The 16,808-nt window shown below is 61.3% G+C and overlaps 1 long non-coding RNA gene across 1 annotated transcript; it reads right to left on the reverse strand.

Annotated features, from left to right (window-relative positions):
• Positions 1-9,761: 9,761 nt before the first annotated feature.
• Positions 9,762-13,850, reverse strand: LOC123604129. Its single transcript, XR_006715235.1, has 2 exons — positions 13,006-13,850; positions 9,762-10,737 (listed from the first exon to the last, which is right to left on the reverse strand). It is a non-coding gene; the product is annotated as an uncharacterized LOC123604129 (long non-coding RNA).
• Positions 13,851-16,808: the final 2,958 nt, after the last annotated feature.

Consider the following 16,808-nt stretch of genomic DNA (forward strand, 5'->3'; position numbering starts at 1 on the left):
GCAGATATGCAGAAGGAAGGTGAGTGCGGGGAGCGGGGCCGTGACCCAGACGCCTGCCCCCCGCCTCTGTGGGTATGTAACTCCCACATGAGCGTGCGTGCTCGGGTGCACACACACACACACACACAACCACCAACCACACTGGGGCTGCCCTCGGCCGGCCCTGCTGACAGCCTGCTCCCCTTTCTTGTTTCCTCTGCTGGACCAACTTGGCCAGAGAGAGCAGAGGGAACGTGACCCCTCTCCGGGGTGCAGGAGAAGGTTCAAGGCCGTGTGACCCGGCCAGGGCCCTGAGCACAGAGATGGGATGGAAGAGGCCCAGGAACTCTTCTGAGCCCACCAGGCGGAGGGGTTCCTGAGCAGGAGGCCCCTGGCCGTGTAGAGCCGGGGCGGGGCGCAAACCTGTTCTGAGCGGCCCCAAACGGAACAGTCTGCGCTCCCGGAGCCAGCTGTGCCTGAAGGCGGGCACATCCTACCCCTAGACTCGGTCCGGGAATCAGGCCCCACTGTACGCAGGTCAGTTGGCGAGGTTCCAGCCGTGGCAGCCCGTGGCCCCAACTCTCCCAAGGGCTGCATGAGGAAGAGGGGCAGAGAGGGCCCAGAGAAGACCGTAGAGGCCAGGCTGAGTGCTGGGACTGGATAGGACCGGGGCGGCAGCTCTGGGGGGAGGGGAGCCTGCTAACCTAGGGTTCTGGCTTAGGGAGCCTCTGTGGGCAGGGGAGGAGGGACCAGGGCGGGGCCAGAGGCTCAGGAGACCCCGGCCTCAGTACCTCCAGTACCTTTGGTTACGTGCGGCGGCGGGAAACGGGGGGCCAGGGCCAGGGCAGGGAGGAAGGCCTGGGGCCCCTGAGCCAGGATTTGTAAGCGCACCGCCTCCTGCCCACACCAAGACCTGCCTGGCAGTGCAGGGCACGGGGGGTACAGTGTGGGGAGGTCAGCAGACACCAGAGATCACAAGGGAAGTTATGGGGCAAGAGAGTGGGGAGGGGCCGGGGTGGGAGGGGTGACAAAATACAGAAAGGGCGGCACTGACTTGGGCCCAGGAGCTGGATGGGAAAGTGCTTCCTGCTGGCAGGTTGTGGGTTCGAGTCCTCCAGCCAGCACCGGCGCCAGCAGGGTGCATCGGCCAAGGTGGGGATGCCGGACCAGCAGCCACAGCTCTCTGACACTGTGGGCCCTGAGAGAGGCCAACGGCCAAGGGCGAGAACAGCCGTGCGGCCAAGACAACCTCCCCCAAGGACTACACGGTCAGCGCCAGGGCTGAGCCAGGCCTGGTAGCTCCAGCACTGAGCTCCCTGCTGCAGCCAGACCGACAGGGACATCCAAGGACACAAAGGAACCACCACCCCCGGAACCGTCAATGGGGGCTTCCTGGAAGAGGGGATACCTGGGCCGTCCCGGAGGAAGGGCAGGGCAGGCGGAAAGTAGCTGAGGAACACTGCCGGTGGCTGGGAGGCACGCGGGCCTGGTGCTGGAGCCAGAGTTCCGCACAGGCCAGGTCGTGACCCCAGCGCAGGATGGAGGCTCCCGGACAGCAGGACGCACCCAAGGCCGTAGGCAGAGGGTCCACAATCAGGTTGAGACCACTGCCTCTGCAGCCCTGGGTCAGGGTTAGAGGGGCCAGCCCAGCCCCGGGGAGGGGAAGGAGCTGGTGCCCAGAGAAAGGCCTGAGGTGGGGGCCAGGAGCACGGGGCCAGGCCAGGGGCTCAGGGGGGTTGAGGGCGGGAAACCACGGGAGGGGACGGGAGGGGGGGTCGCCACGGAACCGGGAACGTGGGCAGGTGACCTCAAGGACACAGCAAGCAAGGACCACCTCCTCCCATCCCCCAGCCCCTCCAGCTGCCTCCCTGTCGCCTCCCATTTCCCACCGTAACTCAAACAAGGTGGCCCTTGCCTTCTAGAACCTCCTACCCCACAGAACAGGGCCCAAGTGAGGGAAGGGGGTGGACACGAGTGGAGCCCCAAGGGTTAAACGTGCAGGACTACACTTTGATCAAGACAAACGAGCCATTATGTGAAGCCTCGAAGCAGGATAAATGATGGCACCAGGTGGGGGAGATCAATACAAGTGATGTTTTATCAGGCAGAAATGACAACCTGGCTGATCGCAATTCGTTTTTAATACCACAAACCAATTGGGGACGTGGGGCTGAAATTGTTTATGCCCCGGCCCCAGGGCTGGGTGGGAGCTGGTGTCAGACCCGGGCCGCAGACAGGTGAGAGGTTGGCTCCGCGGCCCGGCCGGCGAGGGGGCATCGGGCACACAGCCAGCTGTAGGCCGCGGGCCACAACGGCCCCCGCGAGAGGCAAGGAGGGACCTGCCTTGGGGACCCCGGGTACCAGCTAAGGAAGTGGACGGAGGTGGCACTGAGGAGAGTGCCCCTGAAAGGCTCCTTTGCTTCCTGCCGGGAGTCCGGGGGTCTCGGCCCCCTTGCTGCCACCCCGTCCCCAGTCCCCAGGGCTCCCAGTGAACGCCAGCACATCTCCAAAGCTGCTTCTCCTCTAAAAGTCAGGCCTCCTGTGCCCTTCTCCGGGCACCTGACTCGGGCCCCCTGCTCAGACCCGGGACAGTGGCCGGTGACGAAAGCAGGGCCACTCCGCGCACCAGCTCCAGGCAGACAGGCTGGGGGTCGCTAAAGGCTGAGTCCTCTCAGTGCCCACCCCTGGCAGGGGCACCAAGAGGCCGGATGACTCGGGCCTCCAGAGAGAAGGACAGATGGAGGTGGGCAGGATAAGGCGGCAGGGGTGAGCCTGGGCCTCAGAATACTCATCTGTAAAACAGGGTCCCTTGGGGCACCTGGGTGGCGCAGTCGGTTAAGCGTCCGACTTCAGCCAGGTCACGATCTCGCGGTCCGTGAGTTCGAGCCCCGCGTCGGGCTCTGGGCTGATGGCTCGGAGCCTGGAGCCTGTTTCCGATTCTGTGTCTCCCTCTCTCTCTGCCCCTCCCCCCGTTCATGCTCTGTCTCTCTCTGTCCCAAAAATAAAAATAAACGTTGAAAAAAAAAAAAAAAAAAAACAGGGTCCCTGACTCTTGCCCACCGATGAGAGTCAGGTGAGGTTCACAAGAGGTGGCAGAAGGGATTTCTGGAGCCACATGCGGGCAGGGCCCTCCTCTGGGCCCCACACCGCTGCCCCAGGGAAAAAGGACAATGGCCGAGCCAGGGCTGGGCCCTTCACATGCCTAAGCACCCTGTCTCCTCATCCTCTGGACAGCAGTGACAGGACTTGGGGTTGGGGACACACACCAGGACCCAGGCTGGATGCAGTGGAGCCAGACTCTACCCCCACCCAGCTTGAGGGCCCCGCTGTCCCTCACCTGGCGATTCCTCAGGGCCCAGGAAGGTGCCACAGCAAATCCACCAAGGATCCCTGCGGCCTCCCCAGAGGCTCAGCCCAGGGATTCACAGGGGCTTCCCTGGGGGTGCATGTAGGGGGCTATACCCCCTTCTCTGACAAATGATCACAGAACCACCTAAGTGTCAGGGATGCACCCACCTGCCACCCCTGAAGGGTGCAGAGGGCCCGGTGGGGTCCCAAAGCCACTGGACAAGCCGCCCCCTCCCCACGCTAGTCTGGGATGCCATGGCCCCATGCAGCTCCCTGACCAGCCCCAAGGATGGCAGAAACATGGGGGTTGCAGCGACAAGTGCTCTGCGACAAACAGCACCAGAGGAAGACGAATGAGGCAACACCCAGGCCTCCGGGCCAGGTGAGCAGAGAAGCCTCCAGGGAGGAGGCTTCTGAGCAGAAGCCGGGGTAGGAGATGTCAAAGCCCCTTCTCTGCTGCCCCTCCTCCCTGCGCCGGGTGCCACGTCCCTGGGCCCCAGCTCCTGGGATCTGCCCTGTCGGGAGACTCACACTCTCATGTGTCCACTTGGACACAGGGCCGCACGGCGAGTCTCCGTCAGATCGGCGAGGGACCAGAACTCCAGGAGGATTCAGACGGATTGGGTGGCTGTGGGCAGGCTGCACAGGGCCCCCTCCATCGCCCTCCTTACCGGGAGCCCAGACCAGCTCCCGTGAAACAAAAAGCCAGTTGGTTACTCAAGGCATGGCAGATTTGGTCACACGTGGCCAGCCTGGCCAGGACGGCGAGAGGCCGCTGCAGGACACGGCAATCGTCAAGGCTGTAACTGGCTGGTGGAGCGGGGTGGGGCGGGTGGGGCGGGGGGGGGGGGGGCAAGCCCGCTGACCTGGCTGGACCCCCGACCCACTGTTCTGTAGTCTTGACACCCACCTCTGCAGAGCCTCCCGGCCCCAGCCCACACCCTTGGGAGTCCTGAGAGGGCCCAGTTCAGGCATAAAGGGGACGGGGCAGCCTCCAAACTGCCCCCGTTTGGCACGGTAGTGAGGGGATGGAGTCTGTGAGCCGAGTTCTCCAGCATTTACATCAGATGTAAATGTGTGAAGTTCAGACACGTGTTCTGACTCCATTCAGCCCACTCGCGTCCTGACAGCTGGGGAGAGGCCCTCCCAAACGAAACAGGAAGGAGCAGTGCCTGGAAGCAGCCGTGTCTGGATGGCACCCAAACACTTGCCCTGTTACTGCCTTGGCGGTGAGCTAACAGAGCGAGCTGCCTGCAGCCCAGAGAAGGGCTCGTAAGGAGCACACCACAAGGCCACGGGCACCTGACGCCACTGCAAACTCAGAACACTGTTTGCTTGGTTCCGCATTCCCCTGACATCGCCCCCCTTCTCCGGCTTAGTCACCCTGACTTTTCAGGTGCTCTCTTCATCACATGCTGCCCCAAATTCAGTCGGCGGGGGCCCTCTCCCATGGGCGTCTCCTGTCTGATTTTCCAGGGCTCCCGAGGCAGACTGCACCTGTCTGCAGGAAGAAAAGGCAAGGTACTCACCCAGCACCCAAGGTGTCCAAGGCCAATGCCTACGGTCCAGAAAAAAACCTTCACCGGTCTTGTCTCCCTAGACGGAGAGAGACAGCAGGCCCCTCCTGATACCCAGGGCTGGTGGGGAAGCTACAAACATCCTGGAACCAGCCACCCTGCCCATCAGTAAAGGGGTTTCTTAGTCCCTGCTAAGACTGATCTGCTCCTGGGCGCCTGGGTGGCTCACTCAGTTAAGCATCCAACTTCAGATCAGGTCGTGATCTCACGGTTCGTGGGTTCAAGTCCCACATCGGGCTCTGTGCTGCCCGCTCAGAGCCTGGAGCCCGTTTCGGATTCTGTGTCTTCCTCTCTCTCTGCCCCTGCCCGCTCTCTCTCTCTCTCTCTCTCTCTCTCTCTCTCTCTCTCAAAGATTAAAAAAAAAAAAAGAAAGAAAGAAAGAAGATGTAATCTGCTCCTGGCAGGAACACAACTTGTTTGCATCTGAGCCATCCATCCATCTGTCCTTTCCACAAGTACATGCTGAAGACCTACTGTGTGCTGGGCCCTCTGCCAGGCACTGGGATGCAGAGCTGAGGGGATCTCAGGAAGTCCCCACCTGCCAGGAGCTCAGAGGCCAGTGGAGAAGATGGCCAGCACAGGAGCTGTGCTTAGCTGAGCTAAGCAGGGCCCCTCCTTAGTGAGGCCAAGAAGTCCAGTTCAAGGAGCCCAAGGAAGGGAGTCCTCTTGCTCTGCTCCCAGGAAACCCAGCCCCCAGCTGAAAGTACTTCTAGGGGCATGTCAGCAGCTTCCTTTAAGTGGTTTCATCCAAAGAAAAACATCCAAGCTGAAGCGGCTTTCAGAGGAGGGCAGAAGGAGGGGTTGGTGGGTGGGAACCACCTTCCATCGCATCATCTCAGAAAATAGTGACGTGGAAGACGACCTCTGGGCCCGGGTCCCTGACCCTGGGGGAGGCTCGCCCTGAGACCAGTAGGAACCATGTTCTAGCTGAGCCTGCAGGCCGGGGCTCGGGCTCCAGATGGCAGTGGGGGTGGGCTAACCCCGAGCCCTTCCCGCAGCGATGGAAGGGTTCAGAGGCCTCCTCACAATTTGGTTTGCTGAGCGGGGAAAGTTAAAACCACCCTTTTTATTTGGGAGCCTTTGAACAAGTTTAAGATCTTGCCCCTTGTCAGGAAATCTGTTTTCACTTATAGGAAACAGACTTAGGGGCCGGCAGTGAGCAGGGCGAGTGTCGGGAGCCCCCGCACTGACAGGGTAATTGTATTTTTCACCGCCGCGCCCTTCAGCCGCCCCTCCGATGCTGGGCGAGGTACCCGGGGGCCGGGGCTCCCCACTGGACGCCCGCTGGCCGCCGGCTGGAAGCGGGTTTCGGGGGGGTCACTACGGGAAGGGCACGCGAGGCCGCCGCCAGGCACCAACCTGTGCGGCGACAACCTCCACCCGAGCCTGCGGGGAGAGAGAGAGCGGGAAACGACGCCGCCCCAGGCCCGCGGACCTGAGAAAGTCCCGAGCCCTCGAAGGCCTCCCAGCGCCACCTGACGCAGCCATGCCGGCCGCCATGCCGCCCCTCGCTCACATGACCCCAGCCGGGCCAATCAGGGTGCCTGGCCCCTCTGGCAAGGTGATTGGCTTCGGGTGGGCACGTGGCCCAAGCTGAGCCAATCAGAGTCTGCCCCTCGGTTCGCAGGCCAGCCTCGGAGGCCAGCGAAGGCCTGCATCAGGGCCAGGTGGACCAGAGAGCCTGAGCTGGTGACCGACTTCCTGGGGGACCCAAGTGAAACCTGGGTCTCCTGGCTTCGTGCTGTGCTCAGGGAGGCCTGCGTACCTGACCCCTGGGGGTCGGCAGATAAAAATACAGGACACCCAGTTTAATTCGACTTTCAGATAAACAAGGAATAACTTTTAGCGTAAGTATGGCCCGTGAAGTATTAGGGATATACTCATACTAAAAAATTATTCGCTGTTCATCTAAAATTTTTATGTAAACTCTACCCCTCAGCGTGGGGCTCAAGCTCACGACTGGAGATCAAGAGTCACAAGCTGTGGGGGCAGCTGGGTGGCTCAGTCAGTGAAGCATCTGACTTCTGCTCAGGTCATGATGTCACAGTTCGTGAGTTTGAGTCCCACGTCGGGCTCTGTGCTGAAGCTCAGAGCCTGGAGCCTGCTTTGGAGTCTGTGTCTCCCTCTCTGTCTGCCCCTTCCCCGCTCACACTCCATCTCTGTCTCTCAAAAATAAATAAATATTAAAAACATTAAAAAAAAAAAAGTCACAAGCTCTGCTGACTGAGCCAGCCAGGCGCCCTTCATCTAAAATTTTAACTTACACGACATCCTGTATTTATTTGCTACTGCGGGGCAGTGGGTTGACCTTGAGACCCAACTGTCAAACCAGGCGCTCCCTTGCCCACCTGAGCATAAGCAGGTGCACCCAGCAGTTGTCCATCATGGAGCAGAAAGGGTGCCCACAGAAGAGGCCGAGCAGGCCCTAAGGCACAGGAGGCCGCTGGAGCCGACTTCCTGCTGCAAACTCACGGCCTCTGTGAAGCCCCCTGATCTGCTGGCCGAGGAAGCAGCGTGGGCTCACCCGTGTGCCAACACCAGCCCCAAGTGGACCACGGTGCCATTACAGCCCTGCCTTACAGGACAGTCCTTCCAGAGGACAGAACTTTACAGGACAGTCATCCCAGAGGCCCTGGATGTCCAAGGCCAAGGTCTACACAGAGTCCTGGGCAGTGTCTGTCCATCTGGCCAGACATGAGGGACTTGGAAAGAGCAAATGACTGACAGATGACTCAGGCAGGTTCAAGAAGGAGAGCGGACCGACATGGTGGGCTGTGCCCAGAAGCGGGCACCTGCCTGCTCATGTGAATCTCATCGGAGGCCCCGCTGCAGAAGAGCTAGTAATGGTCAGGCAGGCATGTGACCCGCCCCGCCGTCAGTGGGCAGGCAGGAAGGATATGGACAAGGACCCCACCATGAACCTCTCCTCCCTGTAGCTGACCTGGATCCCCTCGGACAAATACCCAGTTGTCAGCAACGACAAGAGACCTCCGATCCCAACTGTAATACCCTAGGGGACCAGGCAGCTGTGCAGCGGCCAGTGGGTTACTTTGGGTCCTTCCATCATGGCGTGTCCCCTCCAGGAGTAGGCGCTGCTCTGGATTTGGCTGTGTCATGGGCCTTGTGGACCCCTCGACGTGCTCAGGAAACCCCACCCAGTCCCTGCAACCAAGGGACTCCTTTCTGAGCACAGGTACAGCAAGGAACGCGACCACCCTTGAGCCACGCGCACCCGGGCACGTGTGCCCAGGCTCGGGGGTGCAGCCCACACACCCGCAGAAGGGGTGTTTCTTGCTCAGCCCTGGGCCTGGGTCCGGGAGCTGGGGGAGCAGGCCAAGCATCTTATGTCACACCAGTGATCTTCGGTTCTGCTTTCTGTCCTGACTCAGAGCTAGGCTGGTCTGCAGTGTGTTTCCCAGGGGAGGACACTGCCAGCCCAGAAAATAGGAGCTGGGGCCACACCGAGTGAATGGGGAAAGAGGGTGTGGAGTACCCGTCTGGCCTCCAGGACGCAGGTGGGACTGGGGACCTCAGGAGCGTTCCCCCGGGCCATGCTGATGTGCTGGTGGGAGACCTTTGCAACCCCAGGCGGGCAAGGGGCACAAGGGCCCCGACCCCCTCGGCAGTAAAGGTTGGGTCAGCCCAGCAGGGAAAGAACCCACCCGTCCGAGGCACTGGCTGGAGGCGAGGGCAACGTGGAGGGTCAGCAGCAGAGGGGTCACAGATACCGACGGTGGCTTGTGACCCCGTGGGGAGAAGCAAGGACATCATCTGGACTTGTCTGGGGTTGAACGCTCTTTATTCTCTCCTCCTTCCCTCTTCTTTCCTCCTGCTGTGCAGCGTCAGACGTGCTGGCAGCAGGTAGCCCTGGCATCTCCTCCAGGCTGCAGACACCGGGCAGAACCTGACCAGAATTCAGGGAGGTGGACACGCCCCAGGGGACTGTGGCCCAGGTCGCCTCCCACCGTCACAGTCAAGTGGCCCAGGTCGACCTCTGTTGGGAGGGAAGTATGCTGTGCCAGGCAGGGCCCCCCGAGTGGGGGGTGCGAGTGGAGGGACAATGTGTGGCTTCCACGGGGCCAGAGTGTGGGCCTCCCGGCCATTTCTTCCCATAGCAGATGTCCCCGCTTCCTGCAGGAATTGCCTTCACCGGATTGTAGAGCCACCACCCACCCCCAAGGCAGGGGGCAGCTCGGGACCCAGGCCTGGAGATCGCAGTGCGCTGACCCCTGGCCCCTTTCCTGGACGTGGAGAGAGAACCCTGTGTTCCTATTGGGTAAGCAAGCTGGGACAGGTGGCTGGGCCCTGTCTGGGTCACGCCCCGTCCCCCCCGCGGCATGGAGAAACCTGAAGAGAAGGAGGCCAGCGTGCAGAGAGAGCAAAGCCAAGGAACAAGAGACCCAGAGGCCAGCACCGCGCCTGGGGCCGGAGCCCTGCGGCCGCCTCTCCCCAGGCAGCCAGAGGACAGCCTCCAGGCCGCTGTGCCCCCTGCTCCCGGTGGCTCTGGTCCCGCAGGCGCTCTGGTGGCGGGAGGGGTGGGTGGAGGCCTGATGAGGGAGAGAGGGTGGTGAGTTTCTGGGGACCCACACCCACAAAGCCGCTGCACAAATACCGCAATGCCAACGCTTCCCACGGAAAACTGGAAGCACCCACGTGCCCATCTGCAGCCATCCGAGCAAACTCGGCCGCGCACTGGCGCGCGGGGCAGCGCACAGTGCATGCATCTGTGTGCGTGCGGCACTCACGCGGGTGTAGACACGGTCTGGCAACCGCCACCCCAAGTCAGCTCTCAGCTCCAAGTCCTGCGACCCAGGCATCAGCACACCTGCGGAGCAGAATTTGACTTTTGACCTTATGCACCTTGGAAATGTCTGCTTTTATTTTTATAAATGTGTGCCCCTTTGTGAGTTTTAAGGTGAATGTGCAGACAGAGAATACGGCAGGGAGTTAGCCTCAGTGACTAAGACTGAGACCGAGTTCTGGCCCTGGAGGATGCTGCCCTGGGGCCCAGGCAGAGAGCTGATCCGCTGTGGGGCGGGTGGGGGTGAGCAGAGGGGACGAGCGGGGAGCACATCAGGACTGAGAGGGGCAGCTCCAGGTCCTCTCCTCTCTGCCTGGGCTCCCATCCAGTGCTGAGGGCACGCTGGTCACCCAGAGGTTGGCCACCTGTCACTGTCCCTGCCTTGCCTCCCATGCTCTGGAAGATAGGAGGGGGTTTATGGTCACTCCCGTGTCCTGCTTAAAGAGGAGGCAGCGACAGCCTCAGTCAACAAGAGACCAGGAGAGAAGAGGCATCTTGGGTGAGGGAGTGATGGGGGCCTCATGGTCTTGAACCACCCCCACCCCACGCCCGGTGGGTAAAAGTTCTGGAAAATTCTCAGCAGGGCCTGCCTCTCTTGGCCTGTCAGCTGTGGGCCCTTGGACAGGCCACTTGCTCCCCTGAGACCTAGTTCCCTCATCTGTGAAAATGAGTTGAGGTGAGATGCCAGCAGGACAGCGTGGGGAGGCTCCAGCATGCCCCGTGACCCCACGGCCTCTGCCACCGGACGCTGCGGGACATATTCCGTGCAGGGAGGACGGGGATCCGATCCACTGGTCATTTCTGGCCTTCAGCAGCAGCCCCTGGTTTCCAGTTACTGATGTCCAGGGGCGAGATCGTACTGCCCCGCTTCCCTTGCAGCTAGATGCCACACGGGGACCAAGTTCTAGCCAGCGGGGTGCACAGCAATGTCATGTGCAATGGCAAGGTCCTTAAATACAGGCTCCTCTTCGTCCCTTGTGTCTTCCTGCCGCTGGTAATGTATACTGATGGCTGGAGCAGCCTCACTGGATCCTGAGGAGGAGGCCACAGTTGAGGATGATGGAGCCAACCGGCAGGAGGAGCCTGGGTTCTTGGGGCGCCCGGGGGCTCAGCTGGTTGAGCCTCCGACTTCGGCTCAGGTCATGATCTCACGGTGGTGAGTTCGAGCCCTGGGTCGGGCTCTGTGCTGACAGCTCGGAGCCTGGAGCCTGCTTCCGATTCTGTGTCTCCCTCTCTCTGCCCCTCCCTGTTCATGCTCTCTCTCTCTCTCTCAAAAATGAATAAACAGTAAAACAATTTTTTTTAATATTAAAGAAAGGGGCCTGGGTTCCTGATGACCCTGGAGCCTCCTAAACTCTCCCGGAGCCTTCATGTGAGAGAGAAAGAAAGGCCTCCCTGTCGAAGTCGCTGTTATTTTGGAGTTCCTGCGGAGAGCCTGGGTATGGCTTAGCCCACCCCTAGGCTCTTGGGGCTCCTCCTTCTGTGGCTGTGGGCCACACACCGAGGGCCCCCACCGCCAGCCCTCCCCTTCCTCCGGCCCCTCATCCGCATGCTGCTGGGACACCTCCTTCAAGAGTCCCCGGGAGGCTGTGATCTCTGAGGCCAGGTCAGCCCTCTCGCGGCACAGGGAGCTCATCACAGCCTGTAATTAGGTATTTATTGTGGGTTTCCTTGATTTTGCCTTGCTGCCCTGGACTGCCATTAACTTGAGGGCAGGGCCCCCGCCCGTGTGCCTTCACCCTTATGTCCCGGCACCCAACGCGGGGTCTGGGCACAAACGTGCACCCGGCACAGCCCCACCAGATGGGTGCTGGCCCTGCTGACACCACCGCCCTACCCACCGCCCCTCCTGGGCTCCCACAGCCCCTGCCGCTGCCCACCCTCCCCCGAAGCCCAGAGTCCCCTCCCCAGCGCAGTTTCTTCCGCACCAGTCCTGACCCCGCATGGGAGCTCCAGGCCCCGCGGCCATCCAGAGAGCCACAGCAGCCACATTCCGTTTTCTGAAAGCATGGAGACTGGGCTTCCAGAAGCAGCTCCAGGGCTCACCGACAGCCATGGCTTCACCTCCCAGAGCATCTGTCTTATACCCGGGACACGGCGCCTTGCTTCAGGTCAGCATCCTATTCACGGGGACATGAGGACGATCAAGGGATGGAATGTGTCCCCCCAGCCCCCAAATGGCAAAGAGTACAGGACAAATAACCCCGAGGGCTGGCGCGGGTACAGGGCCACCAGGACCGTCCCACACTGCTGGTGGAAATGGCGGTCAGGACCGCCACCGGAAGGACTGTGGCATCTACCGAAGCCGAACATCGGCCTCCCCGGCATTCCGCTGCCAGGCACAAACCTGGAAGACAGGCGCTAAAATGGCCACAGCACTGCTGTTCCTGAACTTTGGAGGCAGCTCCCGTGTCCGCGAGCAGGAGACCGGGACCGTGAACCGTGGCACGCCCATACGACGAAACAGAACAAGCCCCAGACAGACGCAGTGAGGCCACGAATGACGCGGTTTGTGCTGAGCAAGAAGCCAGCCTCGGAGGACAGGCAGGGTGGCCCCGTCAGTATGAATATAGAGATCAGGCTCCCAGATGCCACGTGATTTCACCTCTGGCTTCAGCTCTGCCCCTGGCTTCACCTTGTCCGCTGCTCCAACTCCTACCTGCCCCTCAGAGCCATCTCAAGTGCAACCTGTTTCCTTTGTTCCCGGTCTGCAAGGACTCCTCTCTCTCCTGAACCTCTAAGGAGGCCCTCGCTCAGGCTTCCTCATCCTAAACGCATGCGTGGCTGTGCTATTCGACCATGGACTTCGCTCCTGGAACACATCCTTTTCTCCTTGGGGCCCTGGGAGGGGGAGCCCTGGCTGGGCAGAGAAAGGCCCCTGAAAAGAGGTTTATTGGGCGAATAAATGCCCCCGCCTCAGAGGGAAGGAACAGTCTTTGGCCTCATCCAGGCAAAAAGCACGGTCCATTCATTCTCCAGTGTGTACGACCGCCGTGAAGAGAGGACAGTGAACAAGGCCAGTCCCCGCCACTGGGATTTAGTCCCCCGTGACAACTGTTAATGAAATCGGAGCAACCAGGAAGGCCTCCTGGAGGAGGAGAGGGACCTGGACTTCATTGCCCACAGGCACTGACAGGAGCGCTGTTCGTGCAGCTCCCTGCCTGTGTTCCACTCATCATTTGCCTGATGCCTTCGCAGGACAGGCTCCAAAGGCTTCTGCAGGAGGGAGGGACTCAGCTGTGCCCTCCCCCACCCACTTGGAGGCTACCTCCGCACAGGATGCACATGCGTTTCACTTACATCGTATGCCACTGCCCACGAAACAAAACAGCAACATTTCAGAGATGATTTCCTTCACACTTCAGAAAGGGCGCTGGGCACCTTACTGCCCCAGCTGCCCTGCACACAGCAGCCAGAAGCTGTCCAGTATCAGCGGGGACTCCTTTGCCCCTGCTTGGCTGGACTTAGCCAATGAGGAGCCCGCAGACAAGAAAAGCAGGCAGGAGGAAAGTGAGGTCAGTATACATATTCATTCTCCTCCGTGCCAGGTCGCAGCGTCCCTCTCCCCAAGGTCACAGCTCCTGCGGGCTCTGCCTCTCCCAGGACCACCGCTGCCCTTCAGGTCTGGAGCGGTAACAGCTCCCCTTTGTTGCTGGCCTTGGGTACCGGACAATCTATCTCTCCTTTCATTCACTGGACTTCCGTGTATTCAACCCTCAGTTCAAATACCCCCTCCAAGGGTGCTATGAAAATGTAAGACCATGTCAATTACTCCTATCAAAGAACATTCTTGTATGTTCCTTTTGGTGTAGCTTGGAGTAACTCATGGGAACCAGGCGGAGGCTAGCCCCCAAGCCCCCGCTGGGGCCACTGGTGTTTGTATCCCCCGGACATGACCGTGGAAGCATCAATAGCTGACTCAGTCAATGAATGAACTGATGCCACCAGGTCCCTCCACCACCCAACAGCAGACCACCTGGTCCTTCCTCCCGCCCCACCTGCTCCAGCTTCCAGGGCCTAGCCCCGTAACACCCTGAGCGCAGTCCTCTGGGGGTACAGAGCTGGGGTGGGCTGGGAGCCCTGCGCCCAGGCCCTCAGGGGAAGGGATGCTCCGTGGCCGAGCAGCGGGATCAGGAAACAGTGTCCTCAGCGGCCTCCTCCCTAAAGGGCTGGGTGGCTCTGAGGCTGTCACTTCACCTCCGCGTGTGCAATGAGGGCAGCCACCACCCCGGCCCCGCACAGCAAATCACCCGGAAAGCGGCACAGCACTTCGCGCGCTCCGGGCACTCGGGGGCCTCGGCGACGGCTGGATCGGCGCGGGGAGCCTTGCGGCTGGGGTCCCAGGGCCGGAGCGCGGGCGCGGTCGCCGGTCCCGTCTCCGAGGCGCGGCCCCGAGCCACACGCCCCGCCCGCTGCGGCCCGCGAAGGGCCGCGCGCGCCGCCCCACGTGGGGCCGCACGGGCTCGCGGCTCCGGCGCCGGATTGGTCTCCGTTCAGCCAATCATAGAGCGCCATCAGCAGCGGCCGCGACGATTGGTCGCCGCGGGCTGGCCGGGGGAGGGGGCGGGGCTCCCTTTTGTTCTTTCCTCCTCGGCGCCGCGGGCCCCGCCTCCCGCTCCCTGCCGCCCGGGTCCCCCCCACCCGGAGCCGGGGCCGCAGGGGAGCTGGTGGGGGGCTGCAGGCCGCCGCCCGACGTCCTTCCAAAATGGCCGCTCGGGGGGGCCCGGCCTCCCCCAGCCCCTAGCTTATTCACACGCAAGAGAAAGAATCAACCGCCTGACACGCGGCCTGTGCAGGGTCTGACCTTGGACAAGCCCTTTCCGTTCTCCGTTGCTCGGTTCCCTTACCCTTGCTTTCTCCCTGTCTCCTAGGAATTGTGGAGAAGAGGCCATAAAAAATGAGCTTGGGATCTTTGTAAAATGTAACAAGTGAATGATAGAAAGTCTCCCGATTTTTCCCGAGAAGGGGCACGTGGGGGAGGGCTGCGAAGGGGAGACTGGGTGTCGGGATTTGGCTACCCCGTGGCCGTATTCTGGGTGACAGCCCCTTCCCAATCATGGTTGAGGGTTCTTGTCCCAGATGGGACTGGGTGGGGGGTGGGGCAGAAAGAAGCACGGCCTGGCCAGCTGTGCACACCCTCCCTAAATCATCCCTGCTCTTCGCTCCAGGGGTCTCCCTCTGCTGTAGAAAGTGGTGACTCTAGGAGCCAGGGGCCCTCACACGGAGGGAGGGGTTCAGGTCCGAGCCTCCCTCCTAGCCCACCACCTTCCCCCCAGAAAGGGCCAGAAAATGCATCGGAAAGCATTTTCCAATGAGGCCGGGTTTGCGAACACATCGCCACAGGCCGCCAGAGGCACTGCAGGTCTGCCCGGACCTGAGATGCAGGAGTACCCTGTCTACACAGCGGCCTGGAATCCCCAACAAGCTAGGAGCTCAGAGCCTCAGCTCCTTTTCTTCCACCAGGTGGCAACCAAGGAGACCACCAAGCTATGGGGGAGATGCCAGGCGGGGGGGGGGGGGGGGGGGGGGCTGTCAGGCCCCAGGGAATCCTCAGTCCCCTTCACATCCCACAGTGACCTGAGCCCCCAAGCCCTACAGGATGGAGAAGATGGAACCCTAAACTGGTCCAGGAATAGGGCCTTGACCAAAACAGGAGTCATCTGCCTGGAACCGGGAGTCCGAAAAACCCGTAATTCCCTGAGAAAGATTCTAATCTGATGAGCATTCAGAATGCCTCTCGGCGGTTGTTGGAACAGTCCCTCAGCCATAGGTGGCTCTTTGGCTCCAGCTCCCAGCAAACAGCATGGGAGCCAGGGGCCTCCCCCGCAGTCTGGCTGTAGTGGCCCCTGGAAGGACTCCCAGCCCCAAGGCCTTGGCAGGTGTCTGCTGCCTCCCTGGGGGTGGGGTGCTGGGAGGCTGACATCTGCAGAGTGTTTTTACTGTTGGACAAATTGAATCAATTAAACAGGCCCCATCCGGGTGGCTGGGCGCATAGCGCACAGGAAGAAGCAAAGCAGAGGGAAGGGGACAGCACACCCTCCTCTTGGGCGTCTCCTTGGTGAGAGTTCGGGGTGGACATGGGAGTGGGATGCACCCTTTCCCTGCTGTTTGGGGGGCAAGGACCCTCTGTGCTGACCACGGGGAGGGAAGGAAAAGCCAGCCCAGGGGTGCTGGGCAGAGTCACCAGGGTGATGTGGAGGAGACTCTGCGAGTGGTGAGCGGTGCCTGCCCCCCTCTGCCATGCTGAGTGAGACCCACTTCTCCACCTAAGATTCAGGCACTCTGGGCTTCTTGGCTGCCTGCCCTACAAACTTTCGGGGCACCAGAGCTTCCCAACATCACAGGCTCCTTTCAGAGGTATTTTGTTGCTCTCCCACGGAGGCCTCCGGAAGCTGGGAGGCTCCACCTAAGAGGAGGCTGCCCCAGGAGGCCAAGGGAGCCGGCACAGGAAAGAGGAAACAGACTGTGGAGGTGATAGCTAGGGCCCCAGTCACCCACCTGGAGCGGAAGCCTCCCCCTCGGGCAGGCCGGGCCCAGAATGATTTAGGGGCTGGCTGCTCTGTGACCCAGCTGACCCGGGGCTGGCCACTGCTTGGGAGCCCATGCAGCTGCTGGAGCGCTCCCCTGCCCAAGCTGCACCCGGTCCCCCACTCCAGCAAGGGCAGCAGGGCTATCTCCTCAAACTTGCTTCCCCGGAGCCTGGGGCTGTTGGCTTCTCCTAGGGCTGCAGGCAGGGTCCCAGTGAATCAGCTGCCATTCCCCCCAACAGGTACTTGCCAAAGGGCTTCTGCTTATCACAGGCCACGGCAGTGATGCTCTCACTGTCACCCTGAACAGCCAGACCATGTCTGTCCCCTGATGTCAAGTGACTGTGTCTGGGCCACCTGCGGCAGACAGGGTCTTATCAGTAAACTCCCATGGAGGACAGAGTGGTCAGCCGGAGACCTTCATCTGCTGGCACTCAGGAGCCACAGGGCAGAGGCTGGGAAAGAGCTGCGGGGTTAAAGGGTTGGCTGAGGGTCCCGCTTTCCGGAACTAGCCTGGGCTAATTCCCTGGAAGATGAAGAGGAGACCCCTGCAGTCTCCACAGCCCACGCAGGGGA

The sequence above is a fragment of the Leopardus geoffroyi genome, chromosome E1 (genome assembly GCF_018350155.1).
Source record: "Leopardus geoffroyi isolate Oge1 chromosome E1, O.geoffroyi_Oge1_pat1.0, whole genome shotgun sequence".
In the NCBI taxonomy this organism is placed as follows: Eukaryota; Metazoa; Chordata; class Mammalia; order Carnivora; family Felidae; genus Leopardus; species Leopardus geoffroyi.